Source organism: Oncorhynchus clarkii, unplaced genomic scaffold (genome assembly GCF_045791955.1).
Source record: "Oncorhynchus clarkii lewisi isolate Uvic-CL-2024 unplaced genomic scaffold, UVic_Ocla_1.0 unplaced_contig_1042_pilon_pilon, whole genome shotgun sequence".
Classification (NCBI taxonomy): Eukaryota; Metazoa; Chordata; class Actinopteri; order Salmoniformes; family Salmonidae; genus Oncorhynchus; species Oncorhynchus clarkii.
Genome location: NW_027258070.1, coordinates 124,422 through 144,864, shown reverse-complemented (window position 1 = coordinate 144,864; position 20,443 = coordinate 124,422). Strand labels below are relative to the sequence as shown.

Genomic DNA, 20,443 nt, shown 5'->3' with positions numbered 1-20,443 from the left:
TGAGCCTGATTAAAGCTGTTGCATTTTCACCATTTAGATAAGCATCTTTGTGTCACTCAAAAAGAAAATTGCATATACTGTAGCCATAATTTGTAGCACAGATTGTTGGATGAAATACAAACTAACCTTGCTTACTTATTTCAAAGCGAGGGCACATATTTCAGCCTTGTGGGAAAAAACGGACAAAGAGTTGAAATTCCACAAGGCAGTGACAAAAAGCTTACAGCACCTGGTATTCCCAGGCGGTCTCCCATCCAAGTACTAACCAGGCCCGACCCTGCTTAGCTTCCGAGATCGGACGAGATCAGGCGTACTCAGGCCGGTGTGGCCGTAAGCGAAAGGCAATCTCAAAAAGTGGATGAAATTGCATATACTGTAGCCATAATTTGTGGTACAGATTGTTGGATGAAATACAAACTAACCTTGCTTACTTATTTCAAAGCGAGGGCACATATTTCAGCCTTGTGGGAAAAAACGGACAAAGAGTTGAAATTCCACAAGGCAGTGACAAAAAGCTTACAGCACCTGGTATTCCCAGGCGGTCTCCCATCCAAGTACTAACCAGGCCCGACCCTGCTTAGCTTCCGAGATCGGACGAGATCAGGCGTACTCAGGCCGGTGTGGCCGTAAGCGAAAGGCAATCTCAAAAAGTGGATGAAATTGCATATACTGTAGCCATAATTTGTGGTACAGATTGTTGGATGAAATACAAACTAACCTTGCTTACTTATTTCAAAGCGAGGGCACATATTTCAGCCTTGTGGGAAAAAACGGACAAAGAGTTGAAATTCCACAAGGCAGTGACAAAAAGCTTACAGCACCTGGTATTCCCAGGCGGTCTCCCATCCAAGTACTAACCAGGCCCGACCCTGCTTAGCTTCCGAGATCGGACGAGATCAGGCGTACTCAGGCCGGTGTGGCCGTAAGCGAAAGGCAATCTCAAAAAGTGGATGAAATTGCATATACTGTAGCCATAATTTGTGGTACAGATTGTTGGATGAAATACAAACTAACCTTGCTTACTTATTTCAAAGCGAGGGCACATATTTCAGCCTTGTGGGAAAAAACGGACAAAGAGTTGAAATTCCACAAGGCAGTGACAAAAAGCTTACAGCACCTGGTATTCCCAGGCGGTCTCCCATCCAAGTACTAACCAGGCCCGACCCTGCTTAGCTTCCGAGATCGGACGAGATCAGGCGTACTCAGGCCGGTGTGGCCGTAAGCGAAAGGCAATCTCAAAAAGTGGATGAAATTGCATATACTGTAGCCATAATTTGTGGTACAGATTGTTGGATGAAATACAAACTAACCTTGCTTACTTATTTCAAAGCGAGGGCACATATTTCAGCCTTGTGGGAAAAAACGGACAAAGAGTTGAAATTCCACAAGGCAGTGACAAAAAGCTTACAGCACCTGGTATTCCCAGGCGGTCTCCCATCCAAGTACTAACCAGGCCCGACCCTGCTTAGCTTCCGAGATCGGACGAGATCAGGCGTACTCAGGCCGGTGTGGCCGTAAGCGAAAGGCAATCTCAAAAAGTGGATGAAATTGCATATACTGTAGCCATAATTTGTGGTACAGATTGTTGGATGAAATACAAACTAACCTTGCTTACTTATTTCAAAGCGAGGGCACATATTTCAGCCTTGTGGGAAAAAACGGACAAAGAGTTGAAATTCCACAAGGCAGTGACAAAAAGCTTACAGCACCTGGTATTCCCAGGCGGTCTCCCATCCAAGTACTAACCAGGCCCGACCCTGCTTAGCTTCCGAGATCGGACGAGATCAGGCGTACTCAGGCCGGTGTGGCCGTAAGCGAAAGGCAATCTCAAAAAGTGGATGAAATTGCATATACTGTAGCCATAATTTGTGGTACAGATTGTTGGATGAAATACAAACTAACCTTGCTTACTTATTTCAAAGCGAGGGCACATATTTCAGCCTTGTGGGAAAAAACGGACAAAGAGTTGAAATTCCACAAGGCAGTGACAAAAAGCTTACAGCACCTGGTATTCCCAGGCGGTCTCCCATCCAAGTACTAACCAGGCCCGACCCTGCTTAGCTTCCGAGATCGGACGAGATCAGGCGTACTCAGGCCGGTGTGGCCGTAAGCGAAAGGCAATCTCAAAAAGTGGATGAAATTGCATATACTGTAGCCATAATTTGTGGTACAGATTGTTGGATGAAATACAAACTAACCTTGCTTACTTATTTCAAAGCGAGGGCACATATTTCAGCCTTGTGGGAAAAAACGGACAAAGAGTTGAAATTCCACAAGGCAGTGACAAAAAGCTTACAGCACCTGGTATTCCCAGGCGGTCTCCCATCCAAGTACTAACCAGGCCCGACCCTGCTTAGCTTCCGAGATCGGACGAGATCAGGCGTACTCAGGCCGGTGTGGCCGTAAGCGAAAGGCAATCTCAAAAAGTGGATGAAATTGCATATACTGTAGCCATAATTTGTGGTACAGATTGTTGGATGAAATACAAACTAACCTTGCTTACTTATTTCAAAGCGAGGGCACATATTTCAGCCTTGTGGGAAAAAACGGACAAAGAGTTGAAATTCCACAAGGCAGTGACAAAAAGCTTACAGCACCTGGTATTCCCAGGCGGTCTCCCATCCAAGTACTAACCAGGCCCGACCCTGCTTAGCTTCCGAGATCGGACGAGATCAGGCGTACTCAGGCCGGTGTGGCCGTAAGCGAAAGGCAATCTCAAAAAGTGGATGAAATTGCATATACTGTAGCCATAATTTGTGGTACAGATTGTTGGATGAAATACAAACTAACCTTGCTTACTTATTTCAAAGCGAGGGCACATATTTCAGCCTTGTGGGAAAAAACGGACAAAGAGTTGAAATTCCACAAGGCAGTGACAAAAAGCTTACAGCACCTGGTATTCCCAGGCGGTCTCCCATCCAAGTACTAACCAGGCCCGACCCTGCTTAGCTTCCGAGATCGGACGAGATCAGGCGTACTCAGGCCGGTGTGGCCGTAAGCGAAAGGCAATCTCAAAAAGTGGATGAAATTGCATATACTGTAGCCATAATTTGTGGTACAGATTGTTGGATGAAATACAAACTAACCTTGCTTACTTATTTCAAAGCGAGGGCACATATTTCAGCCTTGTGGGAAAAAACGGACAAAGAGTTGAAATTCCACAAGGCAGTGACAAAAAGCTTACAGCACCTGGTATTCCCAGGCGGTCTCCCATCCAAGTACTAACCAGGCCCGACCCTGCTTAGCTTCCGAGATCGGACGAGATCAGGCGTACTCAGGCCGGTGTGGCCGTAAGCGAAAGGCAATCTCAAAAAGTGGATGAAATTGCATATACTGTAGCCATAATTTGTGGTACAGATTGTTGGATGAAATACAAACTAACCTTGCTTACTTATTTCAAAGCGAGGGCACATATTTCAGCCTTGTGGGAAAAAACGGACAAAGAGTTGAAATTCCACAAGGCAGTGACAAAAAGCTTACAGCACCTGGTATTCCCAGGCGGTCTCCCATCCAAGTACTAACCAGGCCCGACCCTGCTTAGCTTCCGAGATCGGACGAGATCAGGCGTACTCAGGCCGGTGTGGCCGTAAGCGAGAAACTATCTCTTGGTGCACTATGTAAAGTCAAAGTGAGCCTGATTAACAGCTGTTGCATTTTCACCATTTAGATAAGCATCTTTGTGTCACTCAAAAAGTGGAAGAAATTGCATATACTGTAGCCATAATTTGTAGCACAGATTGTTGGATGAAATACAAACTAACCTTGCTTACTTATTTCAAAGCGAGGGCACATATTTCAGCCTTGTGGGAAAAAACGGACAAAGAGTTGAAATTCCACAAGGCAGTGACAAAAAGCTTACAGCACCTGGTATTCCCAGGCGGTCTCCCATCCAAGTACTAACCAGGCCCGACCCTGCTTAGCTTCCGAGATCGGACGAGATCAGGCGTACTCAGGCCGGTGTGGCCGTAAGCGAAAGGCAATCTCAAAAAGTGGATGAAATTGCATATACTGTAGCCATAATTTGTGGTACAGATTGTTGGATGAAATACAAACTAACCTTGCTTACTTATTTCAAAGCGAGGGCACATATTTCAGCCTTGTGGGAAAAAACGGACAAAGAGTTGAAATTCCACAAGGCAGTGACAAAAAGCTTACAGCACCTGGTATTCCCAGGCGGTCTCCCATCCAAGTACTAACCAGGCCCGACCCTGCTTAGCTTCCGAGATCGGACGAGATCAGGCGTACTCAGGCCGGTGTGGCCGTAAGCGAAAGGCAATCTCAAAAAGTGGATGAAATTGCATATACTGTAGCCATAATTTGTGGTACAGATTGTTGGATGAAATACAAACTAACCTTGCTTACTTATTTCAAAGCGAGGGCACATATTTCAGCCTTGTGGGAAAAAACGGACAAAGAGTTGAAATTCCACAAGGCAGTGACAAAAAGCTTACAGCACCTGGTATTCCCAGGCGGTCTCCCATCCAAGTACTAACCAGGCCCGACCCTGCTTAGCTTCCGAGATCGGACGAGATCAGGCGTACTCAGGCCGGTGTGGCCGTAAGCGAAAGGCAATCTCAAAAAGTGGATGAAATTGCATATACTGTAGCCATAATTTGTGGTACAGATTGTTGGATGAAATACAAACTAACCTTGCTTACTTATTTCAAAGCGAGGGCACATATTTCAGCCTTGTGGGAAAAAACGGACAAAGAGTTGAAATTCCACAAGGCAGTGACAAAAAGCTTACAGCACCTGGTATTCCCAGGCGGTCTCCCATCCAAGTACTAACCAGGCCCGACCCTGCTTAGCTTCCGAGATCGGACGAGATCAGGCGTACTCAGGCCGGTGTGGCCGTAAGCGAAAGGCAATCTCAAAAAGTGGATGAAATTGCATATACTGTAGCCATAATTTGTGGTACAGATTGTTGGATGAAATACAAACTAACCTTGCTTACTTATTTCAAAGCGAGGGCACATATTTCAGCCTTGTGGGAAAAAACGGACAAAGAGTTGAAATTCCACAAGGCAGTGACAAAAAGCTTACAGCACCTGGTATTCCCAGGCGGTCTCCCATCCAAGTACTAACCAGGCCCGACCCTGCTTAGCTTCCGAGATCGGACGAGATCAGGCGTACTCAGGCCGGTGTGGCCGTAAGCGAAAGGCAATCTCAAAAAGTGGATGAAATTGCATATACTGTAGCCATAATTTGTGGTACAGATTGTTGGATGAAATACAAACTAACCTTGCTTACTTATTTCAAAGCGAGGGCACATATTTCAGCCTTGTGGGAAAAAACGGACAAAGAGTTGAAATTCCACAAGGCAGTGACAAAAAGCTTACAGCACCTGGTATTCCCAGGCGGTCTCCCATCCAAGTACTAACCAGGCCCGACCCTGCTTAGCTTCCGAGATCGGACGAGATCAGGCGTACTCAGGCCGGTGTGGCCGTAAGCGAAAGGCAATCTCAAAAAGTGGATGAAATTGCATATACTGTAGCCATAATTTGTGGTACAGATTGTTGGATGAAATACAAACTAACCTTGCTTACTTATTTCAAAGCGAGGGCACATATTTCAGCCTTGTGGGAAAAAACGGACAAAGAGTTGAAATTCCACAAGGCAGTGACAAAAAGCTTACAGCACCTGGTATTCCCAGGCGGTCTCCCATCCAAGTACTAACCAGGCCCGACCCTGCTTAGCTTCCGAGATCGGACGAGATCAGGCGTACTCAGGCCGGTGTGGCCGTAAGCGAAAGGCAATCTCAAAAAGTGGATGAAATTGCATATACTGTAGCCATAATTTGTGGTACAGATTGTTGGATGAAATACAAACTAACCTTGCTTACTTATTTCAAAGCGAGGGCACATATTTCAGCCTTGTGGGAAAAAACGGACAAAGAGTTGAAATTCCACAAGGCAGTGACAAAAAGCTTACAGCACCTGGTATTCCCAGGCGGTCTCCCATCCAAGTACTAACCAGGCCCGACCCTGCTTAGCTTCCGAGATCGGACGAGATCAGGCGTACTCAGGCCGGTGTGGCCGTAAGCGAGAAACTATCTCAAGCATCTTTGTGTCACTCAAAAAGTGGAAGAAATTGCATATACTGTAGCCATAATTTGTAGCACAGATTGTTGGATGAAATACAAACTAACCTTGCTTACTTATTTCAAAGCGAGGGCACATATTTCAGCCTTGTGGGAAAAAACGGACAAAGAGTTGAAATTCCACAAGGCAGTGACAAAAAGCTTACAGCACCTGGTATTCCCAGGCGGTCTCCCATCCAAGTACTAACCAGGCCCGACCCTGCTTAGCTTCCGAGATCGGACGAGATCAGGCGTACTCAGGCCGGTGTGGCCGTAAGCGAAAGGCAATCTCAAAAAGTGGATGAAATTGCATATACTGTAGCCATAATTTGTGGTACAGATTGTTGGATGAAATACAAACTAACCTTGCTTACTTATTTCAAAGCGAGGGCACATATTTCAGCCTTGTGGGAAAAAACGGACAAAGAGTTGAAATTCCACAAGGCAGTGACAAAAAGCTTACAGCACCTGGTATTCCCAGGCGGTCTCCCATCCAAGTACTAACCAGGCCCGACCCTGCTTAGCTTCCGAGATCGGACGAGATCAGGCGTACTCAGGCCGGTGTGGCCGTAAGCGAAAGGCAATCTCAAAAAGTGGATGAAATTGCATATACTGTAGCCATAATTTGTGGTACAGATTGTTGGATGAAATACAAACTAACCTTGCTTACTTATTTCAAAGCGAGGGCACATATTTCAGCCTTGTGGGAAAAAACGGACAAAGAGTTGAAATTCCACAAGGCAGTGACAAAAAGCTTACAGCACCTGGTATTCCCAGGCGGTCTCCCATCCAAGTACTAACCAGGCCCGACCCTGCTTAGCTTCCGAGATCGGACGAGATCAGGCGTACTCAGGCCGGTGTGGCCGTAAGCGAAAGGCAATCTCAAAAAGTGGATGAAATTGCATATACTGTAGCCATAATTTGTGGTACAGATTGTTGGATGAAATACAAACTAACCTTGCTTACTTATTTCAAAGCGAGGGCACATATTTCAGCCTTGTGGGAAAAAACGGACAAAGAGTTGAAATTCCACAAGGCAGTGACAAAAAGCTTACAGCACCTGGTATTCCCAGGCGGTCTCCCATCCAAGTACTAACCAGGCCCGACCCTGCTTAGCTTCCGAGATCGGACGAGATCAGGCGTACTCAGGCCGGTGTGGCCGTAAGCGAAAGGCAATCTCAAAAAGTGGATGAAATTGCATATACTGTAGCCATAATTTGTGGTACAGATTGTTGGATGAAATACAAACTAACCTTGCTTACTTATTTCAAAGCGAGGGCACATATTTCAGCCTTGTGGGAAAAAACGGACAAAGAGTTGAAATTCCACAAGGCAGTGACAAAAAGCTTACAGCACCTGGTATTCCCAGGCGGTCTCCCATCCAAGTACTAACCAGGCCCGACCCTGCTTAGCTTCCGAGATCGGACGAGATCAGGCGTACTCAGGCCGGTGTGGCCGTAAGCGAAAGGCAATCTCAAAAAGTGGATGAAATTGCATATACTGTAGCCATAATTTGTGGTACAGATTGTTGGATGAAATACAAACTAACCTTGCTTACTTATTTCAAAGCGAGGGCACATATTTCAGCCTTGTGGGAAAAAACGGACAAAGAGTTGAAATTCCACAAGGCAGTGACAAAAAGCTTACAGCACCTGGTATTCCCAGGCGGTCTCCCATCCAAGTACTAACCAGGCCCGACCCTGCTTAGCTTCCGAGATCGGACGAGATCAGGCGTACTCAGGCCGGTGTGGCCGTAAGCGAAAGGCAATCTCAAAAAGTGGATGAAATTGCATATACTGTAGCCATAATTTGTGGTACAGATTGTTGGATGAAATACAAACTAACCTTGCTTACTTATTTCAAAGCGAGGGCACATATTTCAGCCTTGTGGGAAAAAACGGACAAAGAGTTGAAATTCCACAAGGCAGTGACAAAAAGCTTACAGCACCTGGTATTCCCAGGCGGTCTCCCATCCAAGTACTAACCAGGCCCGACCCTGCTTAGCTTCCGAGATCGGACGAGATCAGGCGTACTCAGGCCGGTGTGGCCGTAAGCGAAAGGCAATCTCAAAAAGTGGATGAAATTGCATATACTGTAGCCATAATTTGTAGCACAGATTGTTGGATGAAATACAAACTAACCTTGCTTACTTATTTCAAAGCGAGGGCACATATTTCAGCCTTGTGGGAAAAAACGGACAAAGAGTTGAAATTCCACAAGGCAGTGACAAAAAGCTTACAGCACCTGGTATTCCCAGGCGGTCTCCCATCCAAGTACTAACCAGGCCCGACCCTGCTTAGCTTCCGAGATCGGACGAGATCAGGCGTACTCAGGCCGGTGTGGCCGTAAGCGAAAGGCAATCTCAAAAAGTGGATGAAATTGCATATACTGTAGCCATAATTTGTGGTACAGATTGTTGGATGAAATACAAACTAACCTTGCTTACTTATTTCAAAGCGAGGGCACATATTTCAGCCTTGTGGGAAAAAACGGACAAAGAGTTGAAATTCCACAAGGCAGTGACAAAAAGCTTACAGCACCTGGTATTCCCAGGCGGTCTCCCATCCAAGTACTAACCAGGCCCGACCCTGCTTAGCTTCCGAGATCGGACGAGATCAGGCGTACTCAGGCCGGTGTGGCCGTAAGCGAAAGGCAATCTCAAAAAGTGGATGAAATTGCATATACTGTAGCCATAATTTGTGGTACAGATTGTTGGATGAAATACAAACTAACCTTGCTTACTTATTTCAAAGCGAGGGCACATATTTCAGCCTTGTGGGAAAAAACGGACAAAGAGTTGAAATTCCACAAGGCAGTGACAAAAAGCTTACAGCACCTGGTATTCCCAGGCGGTCTCCCATCCAAGTACTAACCAGGCCCGACCCTGCTTAGCTTCCGAGATCGGACGAGATCAGGCGTACTCAGGCCGGTGTGGCCGTAAGCGAAAGGCAATCTCAAAAAGTGGATGAAATTGCATATACTGTAGCCATAATTTGTGGTACAGATTGTTGGATGAAATACAAACTAACCTTGCTTACTTATTTCAAAGCGAGGGCACATATTTCAGCCTTGTGGGAAAAAACGGACAAAGAGTTGAAATTCCACAAGGCAGTGACAAAAAGCTTACAGCACCTGGTATTCCCAGGCGGTCTCCCATCCAAGTACTAACCAGGCCCGACCCTGCTTAGCTTCCGAGATCGGACGAGATCAGGCGTACTCAGGCCGGTGTGGCCGTAAGCGAAAGGCAATCTCAAAAAGTGGATGAAATTGCATATACTGTAGCCATAATTTGTGGTACAGATTGTTGGATGAAATACAAACTAACCTTGCTTACTTATTTCAAAGCGAGGGCACATATTTCAGCCTTGTGGGAAAAAACGGACAAAGAGTTGAAATTCCACAAGGCAGTGACAAAAAGCTTACAGCACCTGGTATTCCCAGGCGGTCTCCCATCCAAGTACTAACCAGGCCCGACCCTGCTTAGCTTCCGAGATCGGACGAGATCAGGCGTACTCAGGCCGGTGTGGCCGTAAGCGAAAGGCAATCTCAAAAAGTGGATGAAATTGCATATACTGTAGCCATAATTTGTGGTACAGATTGTTGGATGAAATACAAACTAACCTTGCTTACTTATTTCAAAGCGAGGGCACATATTTCAGCCTTGTGGGAAAAAACGGACAAAGAGTTGAAATTCCACAAGGCAGTGACAAAAAGCTTACAGCACCTGGTATTCCCAGGCGGTCTCCCATCCAAGTACTAACCAGGCCCGACCCTGCTTAGCTTCCGAGATCGGACGAGATCAGGCGTACTCAGGCCGGTGTGGCCGTAAGCGAAAGGCAATCTCAAAAAGTGGATGAAATTGCATATACTGTAGCCATAATTTGTGGTACAGATTGTTGGATGAAATACAAACTAACCTTGCTTACTTATTTCAAAGCGAGGGCACATATTTCAGCCTTGTGGGAAAAAACGGACAAAGAGTTGAAATTCCACAAGGCAGTGACAAAAAGCTTACAGCACCTGGTATTCCCAGGCGGTCTCCCATCCAAGTACTAACCAGGCCCGACCCTGCTTAGCTTCCGAGATCGGACGAGATCAGGCGTACTCAGGCCGGTGTGGCCGTAAGCGAAAGGCAATCTCAAAAAGTGGATGAAATTGCATATACTGTAGCCATAATTTGTGGTACAGATTGTTGGATGAAATACAAACTAACCTTGCTTACTTATTTCAAAGCGAGGGCACATATTTCAGCCTTGTGGGAAAAAACGGACAAAGAGTTGAAATTCCACAAGGCAGTGACAAAAAGCTTACAGCACCTGGTATTCCCAGGCGGTCTCCCATCCAAGTACTAACCAGGCCCGACCCTGCTTAGCTTCCGAGATCGGACGAGATCAGGCGTACTCAGGCCGGTGTGGCCGTAAGCGAAAGGCAATCTCAAAAAGTGGATGAAATTGCATATACTGTAGCCATAATTTGTGGTACAGATTGTTGGATGAAATACAAACTAACCTTGCTTACTTATTTCAAAGCGAGGGCACATATTTCAGCCTTGTGGGAAAAAACGGACAAAGAGTTGAAATTCCACAAGGCAGTGACAAAAAGCTTACAGCACCTGGTATTCCCAGGCGGTCTCCCATCCAAGTACTAACCAGGCCCGACCCTGCTTAGCTTCCGAGATCGGACGAGATCAGGCGTACTCAGGCCGGTGTGGCCGTAAGCGAAAGGCAATCTCAAAAAGTGGATGAAATTGCATATACTGTAGCCATAATTTGTGGTACAGATTGTTGGATGAAATACAAACTAACCTTGCTTACTTATTTCAAAGCGAGGGCACATATTTCAGCCTTGTGGGAAAAAACGGACAAAGAGTTGAAATTCCACAAGGCAGTGACAAAAAGCTTACAGCACCTGGTATTCCCAGGCGGTCTCCCATCCAAGTACTAACCAGGCCCGACCCTGCTTAGCTTCCGAGATCGGACGAGATCAGGCGTACTCAGGCCGGTGTGGCCGTAAGCGAAAGGCAATCTCAAAAAGTGGATGAAATTGCATATACTGTAGCCATAATTTGTAGTACAGATTGTTGGATGAAATACAAACTAACCTTGCTTACTTATTTCAAAGCGAGGGCACATATTTCAGCCTTGTGGGAAAAAACGGACAAAGAGTTGAAATTCCACAAGGCAGTGACAAAAAGCTTACAGCACCTGGTATTCCCAGGCGGTCTCCCATCCAAGTACTAACCAGGCCCGACCCTGCTTAGCTTCCGAGATCGGACGAGATCAGGCGTACTCAGGCCGGTGTGGCCGTAAGCGAAAGGCAATCTCAAAAAGTGGATGAAATTGCATATACTGTAGCCATAATTTGTGGTACAGATTGTTGGATGAAATACAAACTAACCTTGCTTACTTATTTCAAAGCGAGGGCACATATTTCAGCCTTGTGGGAAAAAACGGACAAAGAGTTGAAATTCCACAAGGCAGTGACAAAAAGCTTACAGCACCTGGTATTCCCAGGCGGTCTCCCATCCAAGTACTAACCAGGCCCGACCCTGCTTAGCTTCCGAGATCGGACGAGATCAGGCGTACTCAGGCCGGTGTGGCCGTAAGCGAAAGGCAATCTCAAAAAGTGGATGAAATTGCATATACTGTAGCCATAATTTGTGGTACAGATTGTTGGATGAAATACAAACTAACCTTGCTTACTTATTTCAAAGCGAGGGCACATATTTCAGCCTTGTGGGAAAAAACGGACAAAGAGTTGAAATTCCACAAGGCAGTGACAAAAAGCTTACAGCACCTGGTATTCCCAGGCGGTCTCCCATCCAAGTACTAACCAGGCCCGACCCTGCTTAGCTTCCGAGATCGGACGAGATCAGGCGTACTCAGGCCGGTGTGGCCGTAAGCGAAAGGCAATCTCAAAAAGTGGATGAAATTGCATATACTGTAGCCATAATTTGTGGTACAGATTGTTGGATGAAATACAAACTAACCTTGCTTACTTATTTCAAAGCGAGGGCACATATTTCAGCCTTGTGGGAAAAAACGGACAAAGAGTTGAAATTCCACAAGGCAGTGACAAAAAGCTTACAGCACCTGGTATTCCCAGGCGGTCTCCCATCCAAGTACTAACCAGGCCCGACCCTGCTTAGCTTCCGAGATCGGACGAGATCAGGCGTACTCAGGCCGGTGTGGCCGTAAGCGAAAGGCAATCTCAAAAAGTGGATGAAATTGCATATACTGTAGCCATAATTTGTAGCACAGATTGTTGGATGAAATACAAACTAACCTTGCTTACTTATTTCAAAGCGAGGGCACATATTTCAGCCTTGTGGGAAAAAACGGACAAAGAGTTGAAATTCCACAAGGCAGTGACAAAAAGCTTACAGCACCTGGTATTCCCAGGCGGTCTCCCATCCAAGTACTAACCAGGCCCGACCCTGCTTAGCTTCCGAGATCGGACGAGATCAGGCGTACTCAGGCCGGTGTGGCCGTAAGCGAAAGGCAATCTCAAAAAGTGGATGAAATTGCATATACTGTAGCCATAATTTGTGGTACAGATTGTTGGATGAAATACAAACTAACCTTGCTTACTTATTTCAAAGCGAGGGCACATATTTCAGCCTTGTGGGAAAAAACGGACAAAGAGTTGAAATTCCACAAGGCAGTGACAAAAAGCTTACAGCACCTGGTATTCCCAGGCGGTCTCCCATCCAAGTACTAACCAGGCCCGACCCTGCTTAGCTTCCGAGATCGGACGAGATCAGGCGTACTCAGGCCGGTGTGGCCGTAAGCGAAAGGCAATCTCAAAAAGTGGATGAAATTGCATATACTGTAGCCATAATTTGTGGTACAGATTGTTGGATGAAATACAAACTAACCTTGCTTACTTATTTCAAAGCGAGGGCACATATTTCAGCCTTGTGGGAAAAAACGGACAAAGAGTTGAAATTCCACAAGGCAGTGACAAAAAGCTTACAGCACCTGGTATTCCCAGGCGGTCTCCCATCCAAGTACTAACCAGGCCCGACCCTGCTTAGCTTCCGAGATCGGACGAGATCAGGCGTACTCAGGCCGGTGTGGCCGTAAGCGAAAGGCAATCTCAAAAAGTGGATGAAATTGCATATACTGTAGCCATAATTTGTGGTACAGATTGTTGGATGAAATACAAACTAACCTTGCTTACTTATTTCAAAGCGAGGGCACATATTTCAGCCTTGTGGGAAAAAACGGACAAAGAGTTGAAATTCCACAAGGCAGTGACAAAAAGCTTACAGCACCTGGTATTCCCAGGCGGTCTCCCATCCAAGTACTAACCAGGCCCGACCCTGCTTAGCTTCCGAGATCGGACGAGATCAGGCGTACTCAGGCCGGTGTGGCCGTAAGCGAAAGGCAATCTCAAAAAGTGGATGAAATTGCATATACTGTAGCCATAATTTGTGGTACAGATTGTTGGATGAAATACAAACTAACCTTGCTTACTTATTTCAAAGCGAGGGCACATATTTCAGCCTTGTGGGAAAAAACGGACAAAGAGTTGAAATTCCACAAGGCAGTGACAAAAAGCTTACAGCACCTGGTATTCCCAGGCGGTCTCCCATCCAAGTACTAACCAGGCCCGACCCTGCTTAGCTTCCGAGATCGGACGAGATCAGGCGTACTCAGGCCGGTGTGGCCGTAAGCGAAAACTATCTCTTGGCACTATGTAAAGTCAAAGTGAGCATTAAAGCTGTTGCATTTTCACCATTTAGATAAGCATCTTTGTGTCACTCAAAAAGAAGAAATTGCATATACTGTAGCCATAATTTGTAGCACAGATTGTTGGATGAAATACAAACTAACCTTGCTTACTTATTTCAAAGCGAGGGCACATATTTCAGCCTTGTGGGAAAAAACGGACAAAGAGTTGAAATTCCACAAGGCAGTGACAAAAAGCTTACAGCACCTGGTATTCCCAGGCGGTCTCCCATCCAAGTACTAACCAGGCCCGACCCTGCTTAGCTTCCGAGATCGGACGAGATCAGGCGTACTCAGGCCGGTGTGGCCGTAAGCGAAAGGCAATCTCAAAAAGTGGATGAAATTGCATATACTGTAGCCATAATTTGTGGTACAGATTGTTGGATGAAATACAAACTAACCTTGCTTACTTATTTCAAAGCGAGGGCACATATTTCAGCCTTGTGGGAAAAAACGGACAAAGAGTTGAAATTCCACAAGGCAGTGACAAAAAGCTTACAGCACCTGGTATTCCCAGGCGGTCTCCCATCCAAGTACTAACCAGGCCCGACCCTGCTTAGCTTCCGAGATCGGACGAGATCAGGCGTACTCAGGCCGGTGTGGCCGTAAGCGAAAGGCAATCTCAAAAAGTGGATGAAATTGCATATACTGTAGCCATAATTTGTGGTACAGATTGTTGGATGAAATACAAACTAACCTTGCTTACTTATTTCAAAGCGAGGGCACATATTTCAGCCTTGTGGGAAAAAACGGACAAAGAGTTGAAATTCCACAAGGCAGTGACAAAAAGCTTACAGCACCTGGTATTCCCAGGCGGTCTCCCATCCAAGTACTAACCAGGCCCGACCCTGCTTAGCTTCCGAGATCGGACGAGATCAGGCGTACTCAGGCCGGTGTGGCCGTAAGCGAAAGGCAATCTCAAAAAGTGGATGAAATTGCATATACTGTAGCCATAATTTGTGGTACAGATTGTTGGATGAAATACAAACTAACCTTGCTTACTTATTTCAAAGCGAGGGCACATATTTCAGCCTTGTGGGAAAAAACGGACAAAGAGTTGAAATTCCACAAGGCAGTGACAAAAAGCTTACAGCACCTGGTATTCCCAGGCGGTCTCCCATCCAAGTACTAACCAGGCCCGACCCTGCTTAGCTTCCGAGATCGGACGAGATCAGGCGTACTCAGGCCGGTGTGGCCGTAAGCGAAAGGCAATCTCAAAAAGTGGATGAAATTGCATATACTGTAGCCATAATTTGTGGTACAGATTGTTGGATGAAATACAAACTAACCTTGCTTACTTATTTCAAAGCGAGGGCACATATTTCAGCCTTGTGGGAAAAAACGGACAAAGAGTTGAAATTCCACAAGGCAGTGACAAAAAGCTTACAGCACCTGGTATTCCCAGGCGGTCTCCCATCCAAGTACTAACCAGGCCCGACCCTGCTTAGCTTCCGAGATCGGACGAGATCAGGCGTACTCAGGCCGGTGTGGCCGTAAGCGAAAGGCAATCTCAAAAAGTGGATGAAATTGCATATACTGTAGCCATAATTTGTGGTACAGATTGTTGGATGAAATACAAACTAACCTTGCTTACTTATTTCAAAGCGAGGGCACATATTTCAGCCTTGTGGGAAAAAACGGACAAAGAGTTGAAATTCCACAAGGCAGTGACAAAAAGCTTACAGCACCTGGTATTCCCAGGCGGTCTCCCATCCAAGTACTAACCAGGCCCGACCCTGCTTAGCTTCCGAGATCGGACGAGATCAGGCGTACTCAGGCCGGTGTGGCCGTAAGCGAGAAGCTATCTCTTGGTGCACTATGTAAAGTCAAAGTGAGCCTGATTAACAGCTGTTGCATTTTCACCATTTAGATAAGCATCTTTGTGTCACTCAAAAAGTGGAAGAAATTGCATATACTGTAGCCATAATTTGTAGCACAGATTGTTGGATGAAATACAAACTAACCTTGCTTACTTATTTCAAAGCGAGGGCACATATTTCAGCCTTGTGGGAAAAAACGGACAAAGAGTTGAAATTCCACAAGGCAGTGACAAAAAGCTTACAGCACCTGGTATTCCCAGGCGGTCTCCCATCCAAGTACTAACCAGGCCCGACCCTGCTTAGCTTCCGAGATCGGACGAGATCAGGCGTACTCAGGCCGGTGTGGCCGTAAGCGAAAGGCAATCTCAAAAAGTGGATGAAATTGCATATACTGTAGCCATAATTTGTGGTACAGATTGTTGGATGAAATACAAACTAACCTTGCTTACTTATTTCAAAGCGAGGGCACATATTTCAGCCTTGTGGGAAAAAACGGACAAAGAGTTGAAATTCCACAAGGCAGTGACAAAAAGCTTACAGCACCTGGTATTCCCAGGCGGTCTCCCATCCAAGTACTAACCAGGCCCGACCCTGCTTAGCTTCCGAGATCGGACGAGATCAGGCGTACTCAGGCCGGTGTGGCCGTAAGCGAAAGGCAATCTCAAAAAGTGGATGAAATTGCATATACTGTAGCCATAATTTGTGGTACAGATTGTTGGATGAAATACAAACTAACCTTGCTTACTTATTTCAAAGCGAGGGCACATATTTCAGCCTTGTGGGAAAAAACGGACAAAGAGTTGAAATTCCACAAGGCAGTGACAAAAAGCTTACAGCACCTGGTATTCCCAGGCGGTCTCCCATCCAAGTACTAACCAGGCCCGACCCTGCTTAGCTTCCGAGATCGGACGAGATCAGGCGTACTCAGGCCGGTGTGGCCGTAAGCGAAAGGCAATCTCAAAAAGTGGATGAAATTGCATATACTGTAGCCATAATTTGTGGTACAGATTGTTGGATGAAATACAAACTAACCTTGCTTACTTATTTCAAAGCGAGGGCACATATTTCAGCCTTGTGGGAAAAAACGGACAAAGAGTTGAAATTCCACAAGGCAGTGACAAAAAGCTTACAGCACCTGGTATTCCCAGGCGGTCTCCCATCCAAGTACTAACCAGGCCCGACCCTGCTTAGCTTCCGAGATCGGACGAGATCAGGCGTACTCAGGCCGGTGTGGCCGTAAGCGAAAGGCAATCTCAAAAAGTGGATGAAATTGCATATACTGTAGCCATAATTTGTGGTACAGATTGTTGGATGAAATACAAACTAACCTTGCTTACTTATTTCAAAGCGAGGGCACATATTTCAGCCTTGTGGGAAAAAACGGACAAAGAGTTGAAATTCCACAAGGCAGTGACAAAAAGCTTACAGCACCTGGTATTCCCAGGCGGTCTCCCATCCAAGTACTAACCAGGCCCGACCCTGCTTAGCTTCCGAGATCGGACGAGATCAGGCGTACTCAGGCCGGTGTGGCCGTAAGCGAAAGGCAATCTCAAAAAGTGGATGAAATTGCATATACTGTAGCCATAATTTGTGGTACAGATTGTTGGATGAAATACAAACTAACCTTGCTTACTTATTTCAAAGCGAGGGCACATATTTCAGCCTTGTGGGAAAAAACGGACAAAGAGTTGAAATTCCACAAGGCAGTGACAAAAAGCTTACAGCACCTGGTATTCCCAGGCGGTCTCCCATCCAAGTACTAACCAGGCCCGACCCTGCTTAGCTTCCGAGATCGGACGAGATCAGGCGTACTCAGGCCGGTGTGGCCGTAAGCGAAAGGCAATCTCAAAAAGTGGATGAAATTGCATATACTGTAGCCATAATTTGTGGTACAGATTGTTGGATGAAATACAAACTAACCTTGCTTACTTATTTCAAAGCGAGGGCACATATTTCAGCCTTGTGGGAAAAAACGGACAAAGAGTTGAAATTCCACAAGGCAGTGACAAAAAGCTTACAGCACCTGGTATTCCCAGGCGGTCTCCCATCCAAGTACTAACCAGGCCCGACCCTGCTTAGCTTCCGAGATCGGACGAGATCAGGCGTACTCAGGCCGGTGTGGCCGTAAGCGAAAGGCAATCTCAAAAAGTGGATGAAATTGCATATACTGTAGCCATAATTTGTGGTACAGATTGTTGGATGAAATACAAACTAACCTTGCTTACTTATTTCAAAGCGAGGGCACATATTTCAGCCTTGTGGGAAAAAACGGACAAAGAGTTGAAATTCCACAAGGCAGTGACAAAAAGCTTACAGCACCTGGTATTCCCAGGCGGTCTCCCATCCAAGTACTAACCAGGCCCGACCCTGCTTAGCTTCCGAGATCGGACGAGATCAGGCGTACTCAGGCCGGTGTGGCCGTAAGCGAAAGGCAATCTCAAAAAGTGGATGAAATTGCATATACTGTAGCCATAATTTGTGGTACAGATTGTTGGATGAAATACAAACTAACCTTGCTTACTTATTTCAAAGCGAGGGCACATATTTCAGCCTTGTGGGAAAAAACGGACAAAGAGTTGAAATTCCACAAGGCAGTGACAAAAAGCTTACAGCACCTGGTATTCCCAGGCGGTCTCCCATCCAAGTACTAACCAGGCCCGACCCTGCTTAGCTTCCGAGATCGGACGAGATCAGGCGTACTCAGGCCGGTGTGGCCGTAAGCGAAAGGCAATCTCAAAAAGTGGATGAAATTGCATATACTGTAGCCATAATTTGTGGTACAGATTGTTGGATGAAATACAAACTAACCTTGCTTACTTATTTCAAAGCGAGGGCACATATTTCAGCCTTGTGGGAAAAAACGGACAAAGAGTTGAAATTCCACAAGGCAGTGACAAAAAGCTTACAGCACCTGGTATTCCCAGGCGGTCTCCCATCCAAGTACTAACCAGGCCCGACCCTGCTTAGCTTCCGAGATCGGACGAGATCAGGCGTACTCAGGCCGGTGTGGCCGTAAGCGAAAGGCAATCTCAAAAAGTGGATGAAATTGCATATACTGTAGCCATAATTTGTGGTACAGATTGTTGGATGAAATACAAACTAACCTTGCTTACTTATTTCAAAGCGAGGGCACATATTTCAGCCTTGTGGGAAAAAACGGACAAAGAGTTGAAATTCCACAAGGCAGTGACAAAAAGCTTACAGCACCTGGTATTCCCAGGCGGTCTCCCATCCAAGTACTAACCAGGCCCGACCCTGCTTAGCTTCCGAGATCGGACGAGATCAGGCGTACTCAGGCCGGTGTGGCCGTAAGCGAAAGGCAATCTCAAAAAGTGGATGAAATTGCATATACTGTAGCCATAATTTGTGGTACAGATTGTTGGATGAAATACAAACTAACCTTGCTTACTTATTTCAAAGCGAGGGCACATATTTCAGCCTTGTGGGAAAAAACGGACAAAGAGTTGAAATTCCACAAGGCAGTGACAAAAAGCTTACAGCACCTGGTATTCCCAGGCGGTCTCCCATCCAAGTACTAACCAGGCCCGACCCTGCTTAGCTTCCGAGATCGGACGAGATCAGGCGTACTCAGGCCGGTGTGGCCGTAAGCGAAAGGCAATCTCAAAAAGTGGATGAAATTGCATATACTGTAGCCATAATTTGTGGTACAGATTGTTGGATGAAATACAAACTAACCTTGCTTACTTATTTCAAAGCGAGGGCACATATTTCAGCCTTGTGGGAAAAAACGGACAAAGAGTTGAAATTCCACAAGGCAGTGACAAAAAGCTTACAGCACCTGGTATTCCCAGGCGGTCTCCCATCCAAGTACTAACCAGGCCCGACCCTGCTTAGCTTCCGAGATCGGACGAGATCAGGCGTACTCAGGCCGGTGTGGCCGTAAGCGAAAGGCAATCTCAAAAAGTGGATGAAATTGCATATACTGTAGCCATAATTTGTGGTACAGATTGTTGGATGAAATACAAACTAACCTTGCTTACTTATTTCAAAGCGAGGGCACATATTTCAGCCTTGTGGGAAAAAACGGACAAAGAGTTGAAATTCCACAAGGCAGTGACAAAAAGCTTACAGCACCTGGTATTCCCAGGCGGTCTCCCATCCAAGTACTAACCAGGCCCGACCCTGCTTAGCTTCCGAGATCGGACGAGATCAGGCGTACTCAGGCCGGTGTGGCCGTAAGCGAAAGGCAATCTCAAAAAGTGGATGAAATTGCATATACTGTAGCCATAATTTGTGGTACAGATTGTTGGATGAAATACAAACTAACCTTGCTTACTTATTTCAAAGCGAGGGCACATATTTCAGCCTTGTGGGAAAAAACGGACAAAGAGTTGAAATTCCACAAGGCAGTGACAAAAAGCTTACAGCACCTGGTATTCCCAGGCGGTCTCCCATCCAAGTACTAACCAGGCCCGACCCTGCTTAGCTTCCGAGATCGGACGAGATCAGGCGTACTCAGGCCGGTGTGGCCGTAAGCGAAAGGCAATCTCAAAAAGTGGATGAAATTGCATATACTGTAGCCATAATTTGTGGTACAGATTGTTGGATGAAATACAAACTAACCTTGCTTACTTATTTCAAAGCGAGGGCACATATTTCAGCCTTGTGGGAAAAAACGGACAAAGAGTTGAAATTCCACAAGGCAGTGACAAAAAGCTTACAGCACCTGGTATTCCCAGGCGGTCTCCCATCCAAGTACTAACCAGGCCCGACCCTGCTTAGCTTCCGAGATCGGACGAGATCAGGCGTACTCAGGCCGGTGTGGCCGTAAGCGAAAGGCAATCTCAAAA

The 20,443-nt window shown here is 46.1% G+C and overlaps 68 non-coding genes across 68 annotated transcripts; all 68 read right to left on the bottom strand.

Moving 5' to 3' along the window:
• Positions 1-217: 217 nt before the first annotated feature.
• On the bottom strand, positions 218-336 carry LOC139395094 (5S ribosomal RNA). The gene has a single exon (XR_011630205.1). It is a non-coding gene; the product is annotated as a 5S ribosomal RNA (ribosomal RNA).
• Positions 337-513: 177 nt separating this feature from the next.
• On the bottom strand, positions 514-632 carry LOC139395093 (5S ribosomal RNA). The gene has a single exon (XR_011630204.1). It is a non-coding gene; the product is annotated as a 5S ribosomal RNA (ribosomal RNA).
• Positions 633-809: 177 nt separating this feature from the next.
• LOC139395092 (5S ribosomal RNA) lies at positions 810-928 on the bottom strand. The gene has a single exon (XR_011630203.1). It is a non-coding gene; the product is annotated as a 5S ribosomal RNA (ribosomal RNA).
• A 177-nt stretch (positions 929-1,105) lies between these two features.
• Positions 1,106-1,224, bottom strand: LOC139395091 (5S ribosomal RNA). Its single transcript, XR_011630202.1, has one exon. It is a non-coding gene; the product is annotated as a 5S ribosomal RNA (ribosomal RNA).
• A 177-nt stretch (positions 1,225-1,401) lies between these two features.
• Positions 1,402-1,520, bottom strand: LOC139395090 (5S ribosomal RNA). Its single transcript, XR_011630201.1, has one exon. It is a non-coding gene; the product is annotated as a 5S ribosomal RNA (ribosomal RNA).
• Positions 1,521-1,697: 177 nt separating this feature from the next.
• Positions 1,698-1,816, bottom strand: LOC139395089 (5S ribosomal RNA). The gene has a single exon (XR_011630200.1). It is a non-coding gene; the product is annotated as a 5S ribosomal RNA (ribosomal RNA).
• A 177-nt stretch (positions 1,817-1,993) lies between these two features.
• LOC139395088 (5S ribosomal RNA) lies at positions 1,994-2,112 on the bottom strand. The gene has a single exon (XR_011630199.1). It is a non-coding gene; the product is annotated as a 5S ribosomal RNA (ribosomal RNA).
• A 177-nt stretch (positions 2,113-2,289) lies between these two features.
• LOC139395087 (5S ribosomal RNA) lies at positions 2,290-2,408 on the bottom strand. The gene has a single exon (XR_011630198.1). It is a non-coding gene; the product is annotated as a 5S ribosomal RNA (ribosomal RNA).
• Positions 2,409-2,585: 177 nt separating this feature from the next.
• LOC139395086 (5S ribosomal RNA) lies at positions 2,586-2,704 on the bottom strand. Its single transcript, XR_011630197.1, has one exon. It is a non-coding gene; the product is annotated as a 5S ribosomal RNA (ribosomal RNA).
• Positions 2,705-2,881: 177 nt separating this feature from the next.
• Positions 2,882-3,000, bottom strand: LOC139395084 (5S ribosomal RNA). The gene has a single exon (XR_011630195.1). It is a non-coding gene; the product is annotated as a 5S ribosomal RNA (ribosomal RNA).
• Positions 3,001-3,177: 177 nt separating this feature from the next.
• Positions 3,178-3,296, bottom strand: LOC139395083 (5S ribosomal RNA). Its single transcript, XR_011630194.1, has one exon. It is a non-coding gene; the product is annotated as a 5S ribosomal RNA (ribosomal RNA).
• Positions 3,297-3,473: 177 nt separating this feature from the next.
• Positions 3,474-3,592, bottom strand: LOC139395082 (5S ribosomal RNA). Its single transcript, XR_011630193.1, has one exon. It is a non-coding gene; the product is annotated as a 5S ribosomal RNA (ribosomal RNA).
• Positions 3,593-3,852: 260 nt separating this feature from the next.
• LOC139395081 (5S ribosomal RNA) lies at positions 3,853-3,971 on the bottom strand. Its single transcript, XR_011630192.1, has one exon. It is a non-coding gene; the product is annotated as a 5S ribosomal RNA (ribosomal RNA).
• A 177-nt stretch (positions 3,972-4,148) lies between these two features.
• Positions 4,149-4,267, bottom strand: LOC139395080 (5S ribosomal RNA). The gene has a single exon (XR_011630191.1). It is a non-coding gene; the product is annotated as a 5S ribosomal RNA (ribosomal RNA).
• Positions 4,268-4,444: 177 nt separating this feature from the next.
• LOC139395079 (5S ribosomal RNA) lies at positions 4,445-4,563 on the bottom strand. The gene has a single exon (XR_011630190.1). It is a non-coding gene; the product is annotated as a 5S ribosomal RNA (ribosomal RNA).
• Positions 4,564-4,740: 177 nt separating this feature from the next.
• LOC139395078 (5S ribosomal RNA) lies at positions 4,741-4,859 on the bottom strand. Its single transcript, XR_011630189.1, has one exon. It is a non-coding gene; the product is annotated as a 5S ribosomal RNA (ribosomal RNA).
• A 177-nt stretch (positions 4,860-5,036) lies between these two features.
• On the bottom strand, positions 5,037-5,155 carry LOC139395077 (5S ribosomal RNA). The gene has a single exon (XR_011630188.1). It is a non-coding gene; the product is annotated as a 5S ribosomal RNA (ribosomal RNA).
• A 177-nt stretch (positions 5,156-5,332) lies between these two features.
• LOC139395076 (5S ribosomal RNA) lies at positions 5,333-5,451 on the bottom strand. The gene has a single exon (XR_011630187.1). It is a non-coding gene; the product is annotated as a 5S ribosomal RNA (ribosomal RNA).
• A 177-nt stretch (positions 5,452-5,628) lies between these two features.
• Positions 5,629-5,747, bottom strand: LOC139395075 (5S ribosomal RNA). Its single transcript, XR_011630186.1, has one exon. It is a non-coding gene; the product is annotated as a 5S ribosomal RNA (ribosomal RNA).
• A 177-nt stretch (positions 5,748-5,924) lies between these two features.
• On the bottom strand, positions 5,925-6,043 carry LOC139395073 (5S ribosomal RNA). Its single transcript, XR_011630184.1, has one exon. It is a non-coding gene; the product is annotated as a 5S ribosomal RNA (ribosomal RNA).
• A 196-nt stretch (positions 6,044-6,239) lies between these two features.
• Positions 6,240-6,358, bottom strand: LOC139395072 (5S ribosomal RNA). The gene has a single exon (XR_011630183.1). It is a non-coding gene; the product is annotated as a 5S ribosomal RNA (ribosomal RNA).
• Positions 6,359-6,535: 177 nt separating this feature from the next.
• Positions 6,536-6,654, bottom strand: LOC139395071 (5S ribosomal RNA). Its single transcript, XR_011630182.1, has one exon. It is a non-coding gene; the product is annotated as a 5S ribosomal RNA (ribosomal RNA).
• Positions 6,655-6,831: 177 nt separating this feature from the next.
• On the bottom strand, positions 6,832-6,950 carry LOC139395069 (5S ribosomal RNA). Its single transcript, XR_011630181.1, has one exon. It is a non-coding gene; the product is annotated as a 5S ribosomal RNA (ribosomal RNA).
• Positions 6,951-7,127: 177 nt separating this feature from the next.
• On the bottom strand, positions 7,128-7,246 carry LOC139395068 (5S ribosomal RNA). The gene has a single exon (XR_011630180.1). It is a non-coding gene; the product is annotated as a 5S ribosomal RNA (ribosomal RNA).
• A 177-nt stretch (positions 7,247-7,423) lies between these two features.
• LOC139395066 (5S ribosomal RNA) lies at positions 7,424-7,542 on the bottom strand. The gene has a single exon (XR_011630178.1). It is a non-coding gene; the product is annotated as a 5S ribosomal RNA (ribosomal RNA).
• A 177-nt stretch (positions 7,543-7,719) lies between these two features.
• On the bottom strand, positions 7,720-7,838 carry LOC139395065 (5S ribosomal RNA). The gene has a single exon (XR_011630177.1). It is a non-coding gene; the product is annotated as a 5S ribosomal RNA (ribosomal RNA).
• Positions 7,839-8,015: 177 nt separating this feature from the next.
• Positions 8,016-8,134, bottom strand: LOC139395064 (5S ribosomal RNA). The gene has a single exon (XR_011630176.1). It is a non-coding gene; the product is annotated as a 5S ribosomal RNA (ribosomal RNA).
• A 177-nt stretch (positions 8,135-8,311) lies between these two features.
• Positions 8,312-8,430, bottom strand: LOC139395063 (5S ribosomal RNA). The gene has a single exon (XR_011630175.1). It is a non-coding gene; the product is annotated as a 5S ribosomal RNA (ribosomal RNA).
• Positions 8,431-8,607: 177 nt separating this feature from the next.
• LOC139395062 (5S ribosomal RNA) lies at positions 8,608-8,726 on the bottom strand. Its single transcript, XR_011630174.1, has one exon. It is a non-coding gene; the product is annotated as a 5S ribosomal RNA (ribosomal RNA).
• A 177-nt stretch (positions 8,727-8,903) lies between these two features.
• Positions 8,904-9,022, bottom strand: LOC139395060 (5S ribosomal RNA). The gene has a single exon (XR_011630172.1). It is a non-coding gene; the product is annotated as a 5S ribosomal RNA (ribosomal RNA).
• Positions 9,023-9,199: 177 nt separating this feature from the next.
• Positions 9,200-9,318, bottom strand: LOC139395059 (5S ribosomal RNA). Its single transcript, XR_011630171.1, has one exon. It is a non-coding gene; the product is annotated as a 5S ribosomal RNA (ribosomal RNA).
• Positions 9,319-9,495: 177 nt separating this feature from the next.
• On the bottom strand, positions 9,496-9,614 carry LOC139395058 (5S ribosomal RNA). Its single transcript, XR_011630170.1, has one exon. It is a non-coding gene; the product is annotated as a 5S ribosomal RNA (ribosomal RNA).
• Positions 9,615-9,791: 177 nt separating this feature from the next.
• Positions 9,792-9,910, bottom strand: LOC139395057 (5S ribosomal RNA). Its single transcript, XR_011630169.1, has one exon. It is a non-coding gene; the product is annotated as a 5S ribosomal RNA (ribosomal RNA).
• A 177-nt stretch (positions 9,911-10,087) lies between these two features.
• On the bottom strand, positions 10,088-10,206 carry LOC139395056 (5S ribosomal RNA). The gene has a single exon (XR_011630168.1). It is a non-coding gene; the product is annotated as a 5S ribosomal RNA (ribosomal RNA).
• Positions 10,207-10,383: 177 nt separating this feature from the next.
• On the bottom strand, positions 10,384-10,502 carry LOC139395055 (5S ribosomal RNA). Its single transcript, XR_011630167.1, has one exon. It is a non-coding gene; the product is annotated as a 5S ribosomal RNA (ribosomal RNA).
• Positions 10,503-10,679: 177 nt separating this feature from the next.
• On the bottom strand, positions 10,680-10,798 carry LOC139395053 (5S ribosomal RNA). Its single transcript, XR_011630166.1, has one exon. It is a non-coding gene; the product is annotated as a 5S ribosomal RNA (ribosomal RNA).
• Positions 10,799-10,975: 177 nt separating this feature from the next.
• On the bottom strand, positions 10,976-11,094 carry LOC139395052 (5S ribosomal RNA). Its single transcript, XR_011630165.1, has one exon. It is a non-coding gene; the product is annotated as a 5S ribosomal RNA (ribosomal RNA).
• A 177-nt stretch (positions 11,095-11,271) lies between these two features.
• Positions 11,272-11,390, bottom strand: LOC139395051 (5S ribosomal RNA). The gene has a single exon (XR_011630164.1). It is a non-coding gene; the product is annotated as a 5S ribosomal RNA (ribosomal RNA).
• Positions 11,391-11,567: 177 nt separating this feature from the next.
• Positions 11,568-11,686, bottom strand: LOC139395050 (5S ribosomal RNA). The gene has a single exon (XR_011630163.1). It is a non-coding gene; the product is annotated as a 5S ribosomal RNA (ribosomal RNA).
• A 177-nt stretch (positions 11,687-11,863) lies between these two features.
• LOC139395048 (5S ribosomal RNA) lies at positions 11,864-11,982 on the bottom strand. Its single transcript, XR_011630161.1, has one exon. It is a non-coding gene; the product is annotated as a 5S ribosomal RNA (ribosomal RNA).
• Positions 11,983-12,159: 177 nt separating this feature from the next.
• On the bottom strand, positions 12,160-12,278 carry LOC139395047 (5S ribosomal RNA). The gene has a single exon (XR_011630160.1). It is a non-coding gene; the product is annotated as a 5S ribosomal RNA (ribosomal RNA).
• A 177-nt stretch (positions 12,279-12,455) lies between these two features.
• On the bottom strand, positions 12,456-12,574 carry LOC139395046 (5S ribosomal RNA). The gene has a single exon (XR_011630159.1). It is a non-coding gene; the product is annotated as a 5S ribosomal RNA (ribosomal RNA).
• A 177-nt stretch (positions 12,575-12,751) lies between these two features.
• LOC139395045 (5S ribosomal RNA) lies at positions 12,752-12,870 on the bottom strand. The gene has a single exon (XR_011630158.1). It is a non-coding gene; the product is annotated as a 5S ribosomal RNA (ribosomal RNA).
• A 177-nt stretch (positions 12,871-13,047) lies between these two features.
• LOC139395044 (5S ribosomal RNA) lies at positions 13,048-13,166 on the bottom strand. The gene has a single exon (XR_011630157.1). It is a non-coding gene; the product is annotated as a 5S ribosomal RNA (ribosomal RNA).
• Positions 13,167-13,343: 177 nt separating this feature from the next.
• Positions 13,344-13,462, bottom strand: LOC139395043 (5S ribosomal RNA). The gene has a single exon (XR_011630156.1). It is a non-coding gene; the product is annotated as a 5S ribosomal RNA (ribosomal RNA).
• Positions 13,463-13,639: 177 nt separating this feature from the next.
• On the bottom strand, positions 13,640-13,758 carry LOC139395042 (5S ribosomal RNA). Its single transcript, XR_011630155.1, has one exon. It is a non-coding gene; the product is annotated as a 5S ribosomal RNA (ribosomal RNA).
• Positions 13,759-14,008: 250 nt separating this feature from the next.
• On the bottom strand, positions 14,009-14,127 carry LOC139395041 (5S ribosomal RNA). The gene has a single exon (XR_011630154.1). It is a non-coding gene; the product is annotated as a 5S ribosomal RNA (ribosomal RNA).
• A 177-nt stretch (positions 14,128-14,304) lies between these two features.
• On the bottom strand, positions 14,305-14,423 carry LOC139395040 (5S ribosomal RNA). Its single transcript, XR_011630153.1, has one exon. It is a non-coding gene; the product is annotated as a 5S ribosomal RNA (ribosomal RNA).
• A 177-nt stretch (positions 14,424-14,600) lies between these two features.
• Positions 14,601-14,719, bottom strand: LOC139395039 (5S ribosomal RNA). The gene has a single exon (XR_011630152.1). It is a non-coding gene; the product is annotated as a 5S ribosomal RNA (ribosomal RNA).
• A 177-nt stretch (positions 14,720-14,896) lies between these two features.
• LOC139395037 (5S ribosomal RNA) lies at positions 14,897-15,015 on the bottom strand. Its single transcript, XR_011630150.1, has one exon. It is a non-coding gene; the product is annotated as a 5S ribosomal RNA (ribosomal RNA).
• A 177-nt stretch (positions 15,016-15,192) lies between these two features.
• LOC139395036 (5S ribosomal RNA) lies at positions 15,193-15,311 on the bottom strand. The gene has a single exon (XR_011630149.1). It is a non-coding gene; the product is annotated as a 5S ribosomal RNA (ribosomal RNA).
• Positions 15,312-15,488: 177 nt separating this feature from the next.
• LOC139395035 (5S ribosomal RNA) lies at positions 15,489-15,607 on the bottom strand. Its single transcript, XR_011630148.1, has one exon. It is a non-coding gene; the product is annotated as a 5S ribosomal RNA (ribosomal RNA).
• Positions 15,608-15,867: 260 nt separating this feature from the next.
• LOC139395034 (5S ribosomal RNA) lies at positions 15,868-15,986 on the bottom strand. The gene has a single exon (XR_011630147.1). It is a non-coding gene; the product is annotated as a 5S ribosomal RNA (ribosomal RNA).
• Positions 15,987-16,163: 177 nt separating this feature from the next.
• Positions 16,164-16,282, bottom strand: LOC139395033 (5S ribosomal RNA). The gene has a single exon (XR_011630146.1). It is a non-coding gene; the product is annotated as a 5S ribosomal RNA (ribosomal RNA).
• Positions 16,283-16,459: 177 nt separating this feature from the next.
• Positions 16,460-16,578, bottom strand: LOC139395032 (5S ribosomal RNA). Its single transcript, XR_011630145.1, has one exon. It is a non-coding gene; the product is annotated as a 5S ribosomal RNA (ribosomal RNA).
• Positions 16,579-16,755: 177 nt separating this feature from the next.
• Positions 16,756-16,874, bottom strand: LOC139395031 (5S ribosomal RNA). The gene has a single exon (XR_011630144.1). It is a non-coding gene; the product is annotated as a 5S ribosomal RNA (ribosomal RNA).
• A 177-nt stretch (positions 16,875-17,051) lies between these two features.
• Positions 17,052-17,170, bottom strand: LOC139395030 (5S ribosomal RNA). The gene has a single exon (XR_011630143.1). It is a non-coding gene; the product is annotated as a 5S ribosomal RNA (ribosomal RNA).
• Positions 17,171-17,347: 177 nt separating this feature from the next.
• LOC139395029 (5S ribosomal RNA) lies at positions 17,348-17,466 on the bottom strand. The gene has a single exon (XR_011630142.1). It is a non-coding gene; the product is annotated as a 5S ribosomal RNA (ribosomal RNA).
• Positions 17,467-17,643: 177 nt separating this feature from the next.
• On the bottom strand, positions 17,644-17,762 carry LOC139395027 (5S ribosomal RNA). Its single transcript, XR_011630141.1, has one exon. It is a non-coding gene; the product is annotated as a 5S ribosomal RNA (ribosomal RNA).
• A 177-nt stretch (positions 17,763-17,939) lies between these two features.
• On the bottom strand, positions 17,940-18,058 carry LOC139395025 (5S ribosomal RNA). The gene has a single exon (XR_011630139.1). It is a non-coding gene; the product is annotated as a 5S ribosomal RNA (ribosomal RNA).
• A 177-nt stretch (positions 18,059-18,235) lies between these two features.
• On the bottom strand, positions 18,236-18,354 carry LOC139395024 (5S ribosomal RNA). Its single transcript, XR_011630138.1, has one exon. It is a non-coding gene; the product is annotated as a 5S ribosomal RNA (ribosomal RNA).
• Positions 18,355-18,531: 177 nt separating this feature from the next.
• Positions 18,532-18,650, bottom strand: LOC139395023 (5S ribosomal RNA). The gene has a single exon (XR_011630137.1). It is a non-coding gene; the product is annotated as a 5S ribosomal RNA (ribosomal RNA).
• Positions 18,651-18,827: 177 nt separating this feature from the next.
• Positions 18,828-18,946, bottom strand: LOC139395022 (5S ribosomal RNA). Its single transcript, XR_011630136.1, has one exon. It is a non-coding gene; the product is annotated as a 5S ribosomal RNA (ribosomal RNA).
• Positions 18,947-19,123: 177 nt separating this feature from the next.
• LOC139395021 (5S ribosomal RNA) lies at positions 19,124-19,242 on the bottom strand. The gene has a single exon (XR_011630135.1). It is a non-coding gene; the product is annotated as a 5S ribosomal RNA (ribosomal RNA).
• A 177-nt stretch (positions 19,243-19,419) lies between these two features.
• Positions 19,420-19,538, bottom strand: LOC139395020 (5S ribosomal RNA). Its single transcript, XR_011630134.1, has one exon. It is a non-coding gene; the product is annotated as a 5S ribosomal RNA (ribosomal RNA).
• A 177-nt stretch (positions 19,539-19,715) lies between these two features.
• Positions 19,716-19,834, bottom strand: LOC139395019 (5S ribosomal RNA). The gene has a single exon (XR_011630133.1). It is a non-coding gene; the product is annotated as a 5S ribosomal RNA (ribosomal RNA).
• A 177-nt stretch (positions 19,835-20,011) lies between these two features.
• On the bottom strand, positions 20,012-20,130 carry LOC139395018 (5S ribosomal RNA). Its single transcript, XR_011630132.1, has one exon. It is a non-coding gene; the product is annotated as a 5S ribosomal RNA (ribosomal RNA).
• Positions 20,131-20,307: 177 nt separating this feature from the next.
• Positions 20,308-20,426, bottom strand: LOC139395017 (5S ribosomal RNA). The gene has a single exon (XR_011630131.1). It is a non-coding gene; the product is annotated as a 5S ribosomal RNA (ribosomal RNA).
• Between the last annotated feature and the right edge of the window lie 17 nt (positions 20,427-20,443).